This window comes from Sander lucioperca, chromosome 3, assembly GCF_008315115.2.
Source record: "Sander lucioperca isolate FBNREF2018 chromosome 3, SLUC_FBN_1.2, whole genome shotgun sequence".
NCBI classification, from domain to species: Eukaryota; Metazoa; Chordata; class Actinopteri; order Perciformes; family Percidae; genus Sander; species Sander lucioperca.
The window spans coordinates 4526680-4532679 of NC_050175.1; the positions used below are offsets into that span (position 1 = coordinate 4526680).

Here is a 6000-nt window from a genome sequence, read left to right on the forward strand (position 1 = left end):
CGGACAATTTCATAGTGGTTGGTGTAAACTGAGACATTTTAGCGTCGGCAGGGTGTACATATTTAGATGAAGACTTCATCACACGACGGAACAGATTAGCAAACATTAGCAAATGTTAGCGGGTAGCTAGCTAACTAGTAACACTCACTTATTCCTGTTTTTCACCTCCCATACGACAGCGTTGTTAACCCATCCACTCTTGAAAAAAAGATAGCTATCCGTACTTTTGTAGGCTTTAATTTTTTGTGTGGTTTAAGGTGACGGATTCTCTATAAGATAAATGTAAATATCTCCAAACTACAAGTCTGGTAGAGACTTTGCCAGCTTCAAAGCAATGAAAACATCAGCGGGTGCTGTGTATGGATCACAAGTTCCGAGTAATTTTAACATTTGGTGACATATGGTCTAAATAGTTGATTGATTGTAGTTTTGGAAATCTGCAAGGCTACAATTCCCGTAGCTGGCCACTGTTTGTTGCTATTCTCTCGGCGTTTCTTACCCGCCAGGTATCCATGGTAATCACGTGACTGCAAAGTATGAATAAAGGTTAAATAAAAAAATAAAATAAAATGTGAAGATGATTTTAACCCCAAACCACCATATTTTTCTAAACTTAACTAAGTAGTTTTGGTGCTTAAACCTAACCAAATTGCAACCGTTTCACAACATTAACGACGTGTTTAAAACCGCGACCGTTAGGTTCTCTGGTTACGATATGAGGACGGAAGGGTTAGGGTTAGGGTTTGGGATAGGGCAGCATTAAAGAAAAACTTCTGGCCCGATTTCCATGAAACTTGGTGGAAGGGTGAAGCATGGGCTAAGAAGGAACCCATTACATTTTGGAGCATATCCTAATCAGAACAGAGGAGGTTTGCACTGAACGAGAGCCCTTAAGGTTTGTTCTAGTTGCTCTAAAAGTCAAATGTGGCAGTTTACCATAAACAGATTTAAAAAAAAAAATATTTACAACAATTTGTGCGTGCGCAGTACATCTACCATGTGACAATGGCAGAGGAAAAGCACTGCCATCATACCCAGGAGACCAAGTTCATGTCCCGTTTGAAAATAAAAGTAAGAGGCGAGTTATTTTTAATTTTACGGAAGAACCGGAGCTATGAGGACAGAAAATGCTCCTGTGAGTCATATTAGAGGGGAGGAACAAACGACAGTCCTTGTATGGATGGAGGCCTGCTGAATTGATTTGCAACTTTTATTGCCACCAAATGAAATGCTCCAACACCAGTCTCCATGTTATTTATGGCTGCACCGATCCATCAAATGAAAATATAACATATATATGAATATTACACGCAATGTCTTAGGTGAGCATTTGTGTCTTTGGAAACTTTTAATTAAAATCCTGTGAGGCTCCAATAGAGTCACAAGTTCTTGACAAACATTAATCATTAGCACTCTCTCTATTGAGTTTACTGACCCGCTTCTCTCTGTACTGTGCCTAATGGTGTGGATCATGTCTGGCTGAGTGTCAGCCTCAATTAGCACTGACTGATCCTGACCCCAATCCGCCACAGGAGGTCGGGCAGCATAAAACAGCCGTGTCACTGTGCTAAAGTTTATTTATTCAGGCAACATTACACAAGGAGAGGGTTTGATTTAACGTCATTATTGGCACAACAGTGGTGCGGCTAGTAGGTAATATTGTGATTATGCAACGGTTACCAACAAAATAAAGGTTATAATCAAACTGTATTCATGTTGTAAGGCAATATGTGCTCTCAAAATAAAAATAGCAACAGAGAGGATTTCTAGTCCCTCCCTGTTTAGTCAGCCAACTTAAGATAACGTTAGCTTTGTAGAGATCGTGGGATTTCCCAATCGTACATATAAACACAAAACTGCTTTGCTAGCTCAATGTTGTGACTAAGATATCTGCTGGGAATTTTTTTTTTTTTTTATGGATATATTTGGCTACTATTTGTCCGTGAACTTCAAGCAACAGAGACGATTTCCTGTCCCTGTTTAACGTTACTCAACCAGTCAATTAAGCTAACGTTAGCTTTGGAGAGATTGTGGGATTTCCCAACTGAATAAATACATCACATATGAACACAAAAACTGCTTTGCCAGCTTAATCGTGCTGTAACTAAGATATCTGCAACAACAAAAAAACATTCACAACATTAAAGACGCGTTTAAAACTGTGACCGTTACATTCACTGGACAGAAAACACTCAGTATTAAAAGGTAGGAATAAACGTAATAAACGTATGGTTTTCAGAACTTATTTCCCCTTTGGTATCCCTGCAAGACTAAAGGCTGCAGCTCCAGCAAACACTTTTCTCTGAGGAACATACTTGTGTTGGTTTGAGCTTTTGGTTTCAGTCGGCATCTTTACTAAAAGAATTTAAAACATCCAGGCTGTCAGAAACCTGCTCAATGTTCAGTATGAACCTCCGAGGTGTAATTATGCAACCCACGCAACTTCTAGGCAATACTCGCCCCTTCAATAGCATTCACACACTACTATTGGCCAGGCGTCCATGCTTACGCAAGGTAACGGAACCCGATTTGTTCCGCATAGGGAGGTTGGTTGGGGGGGTGGATGGGTCAAACCCAACTGTCCCGTTCTGCTTTTGCTAAACCCAACAGTCCCGTTCTTCTTTTGCTAAACCCAACAGTCCCGTTCTACTTTACCTAAACCCAACTGTCCCGTTCTTCTTTAACGGAACCCGATTAGTTCAGGTCCTATCCCCTGACCAGCTATAGACCTATAGACCGGCTATCCTAACCTTAACTACTCAAGGTCAATGCCTAACCCCAACCAATCGGGCTGCTTCATAGGGCGGGACTTGCCTAAGAGTTCCGTGGGATCCATAATAACGCAGCACTGAGTGTTTGGCTCTGCTCAGCTGGACTCTTTCTGCATTATTTCATCTGTTATGTTTGTTAACACATGAAAACTCTTCCACTTGCAGAGGAAACTCCTGGCGACAAAAACAATGTTAACGTATTTTTTACCTCCAACAGAAGCCAGACTTGACAAAGGACTCTTTTTTAGAAAGATACCAGACATGAAACTCTCTCTGGATATAACGCTCCCATGGGTCCTATTAGATGGTAGTTATAAACAACCAATGGTTTGGAGGACTTGTGCTTAATTGTTAGCCTCGGTTGCTTCTAACAGTAACGTTAACATTGAAGTTGCCTAGGTGTTCTCACGACTTAACCACTTGAACGCCAAATATATAGTGTACACAACTTCTATAGTAATTCTAATAGTCTATATGCACAGCAATTCCAGGATTGCTCTGTTGCCGCCGGAAATTCCACCAGATGTCCCTCATTTCGGCCAGATGTCCGTTCCTTTCCTCTTTCTTTGTGTAGGCGTTCTAACCTCCGGTGGATTTCTGAGGACTATGGTTAACTGCTCCTCAGATCTCTGCAGGGTAAATCCAGACAGCTAGCTAGACTATCGGTCCAATCTGAGTTTTCTGTTGCACAACTAAAACTACTTTTGAACGTACACATGTTCCACCAAAACAAGTTCCTTCCTGAGACTATTCAGCAGAGGCACCGTGGCTCCGTCCGGTGCTGAGCGATTGTGATTGGTTTAAAGAAATGCCAATAAACCAGAGCATGTTTTTCTCCTATCCAGGAATGCTGTGTGAACTAGTCAGACCTTCCTCCGCAACGCTGTGGAGGAAGGTCTGGGAAAGCGAGACTAGGTAGTTAATAATTATCCATTTTGTCAAATTAGTGAGTTAGCAAGTTGGCTAGTCACAGAATCTTCCAGCATGATAACCAGTTAGGCAATCAACCAGTTAACCAGTTAATAAGTAGGCTAGTAGAGTATTTAGCATGTTGTTGACACTTGGCTGTAAACAGGGTTGGATTAGGTATTTAAAATCCAATAACTGTATTCCATTAGTTTAAATTGGTTGTATTCTGAATACAGTTACTGTCTTTAAAAATAGAGAAGGTATTTCCTTTTTTAAATCCGCCAAGTAGGTAATGTTTTCCGTTTGGTTTGTCTGTCTGTCTGTCTGTCTGTCTGTCTGCAGGATTAATGAAAAACTTCTGGCCTGACTTCCATGAAACTTGGTGGAAGGGTGTAGCATGGGCCAAGAAGTAACACGTTACATTTTGGACCTTTCCGAATCAGATCAGAGGAGGTTTACGCTTAACGAGTACCCTTTAAGTTTTTTGTAGTTGCTCTAAAATGCATATGAGGCACGTTTACCATAAACAGATTTGTGCATTCACAGTCTGCCACATAACAATGGCAGAGGAGAAGCACAGCCAGCATACCCAGGAGACCAAGTTCATGTCCTGTTGGAAAATAAAAGTAAACAGTGAGTTTGTTTTTTTAACTTTGCGGAACAAATGAAGCTATGTCACATTTTGCGTCACGTGGTAACCTTCAGGATGTGAACATCTGATTTTAACCCAAACCTCCATCTTTTTATCAACTTAACTCTAGTTTTGGTGCCTACCCCTAACCAAACTGGGACCGTTTCCAACCCGTTACCGACTCCGAACTCGTAAAATACGGACGCTAGGGCAGTGGATGTCGGCGTCAGATACAACGCAAAAATCACCCTTCAGCATGTGTAGAATGCACCTGGCAGAGCAGCAACTATGCAAAGTAAGTAAAGAGTAGTATTAAGAGAGACAACGGTAGCGAGTAGTATGAAAGCCTGAAATTCCGCATAGGGAGGTTGGTTGGAGGGGTGGATGGGTCAAACAACACAGGACTTTCACTCCGGAGACAGGGGATCATGTCCCGTGTGTCACGTTACCTAAACCCTACAGTCCCGTTCTTCTTTTCCTAAACCCAACTGTCCCGTTCTTCTTTTCCTAAACCCAACTGTCCCGTTCTTTTGCTAAACCCTACAGTCCCGTTCTTCTTTTCCTAAACCCAACCGTCCCGTTCTTCTTTTCCTAAACCCAACTGTCCCATTCTTCTTTTCCTAAACCCAACTGTCCCGTTCTTCTTTTGCTAAACCCAACTGTCCCATTCTTCTTTTCCTAAACCCAACTGTCCCGTTCTTCTTTTGCTAAACCCAACAGTCCCGTTCTTCTTTTCCTAAACCCAACTGTCCCATTCTTCTTTTCCTAAATCCAACTGTCCTGTTCTTCTTTTCCTAAACCCAACTGTCCCGTTCTTGTATACCTAAACCCAACTGTCCCGTTCTTATTTACCTAAACCCAACTGCCCCGTTCTTATTTTCCTAAACCCAACTGTCCAGTTCTTCTTTTCCTAAACCCAACCGTCCCGTTCTTCTTTTCCTAAACCCAACCGTCCCGTTCTTCTTTACCTAAACCCAACGGTCCCGTTCTTTTTTACCTAAACCCAACCGTCCTGTTCTTCTTTTCCTAAACCCAACTGTCCCGTTCTTCTTTACCTAAACCCAACTGTCCCGTTCTTCTTTTTTTTCTAAACCCAACTGTCCCGTTCTTCTTTACCTAAACCCAACTGTCCCGTTTTTCTTTTTTTTCTAAAGCCAACTGTCCCGTTCTTCTTTACCTAAACCCAACTGTCCCGTACTTCTTTACCTAAACCCAACTGTCCCGTTCTTCTTTTTTTTCTAAACCCAACAGTCCCGTTCTTCTATTCCTAAACCCAACTGTCCTGTTCTTCTTTATCTAAACCCAACTGTCCCGTTCTTCTTTATCTAAACCCAACTTTCCCGTTCTTCTTTATCTAAACCCAACTGTCCCATTCTTTGTTACCTAAACCCAACTGTCCTGTTCTTCTTTACCTAAACCCAACTGTCCCGTTCTTCTTTATCTAAACCCAACTGTCCCGTTCTTGTCCCGCGTGTCACGTAAACGTACCTTTTATAAACCCACCCACTATCTTTTCCTAAACCTGACTGCGTCAAAAGTGACGCCAAACATCGTCCCGACCAAGCATGTTTAGTCTAAAATGGTAAAATGGTTGTCTAAAAGTAATCCTAAGTATTCTACATACATTACTTAATTTATTTGCATTTATTCATCAATCTGTAATGGAATAGGTTTTAAAAATCCTATCTT

General features: G+C 41.5%; 1 protein-coding gene across 2 annotated transcripts in view; it reads right to left on the minus strand.

Moving 5' to 3' along the window:
* The window catches only part of LOC116056319 (cyclic nucleotide-gated cation channel beta-1-like), a 31498-nt gene that overhangs the window by 24897 nt on the left and 601 nt on the right, over positions 1–6000 (minus strand). The gene's annotated exons all lie outside the window — the stretch shown is intronic.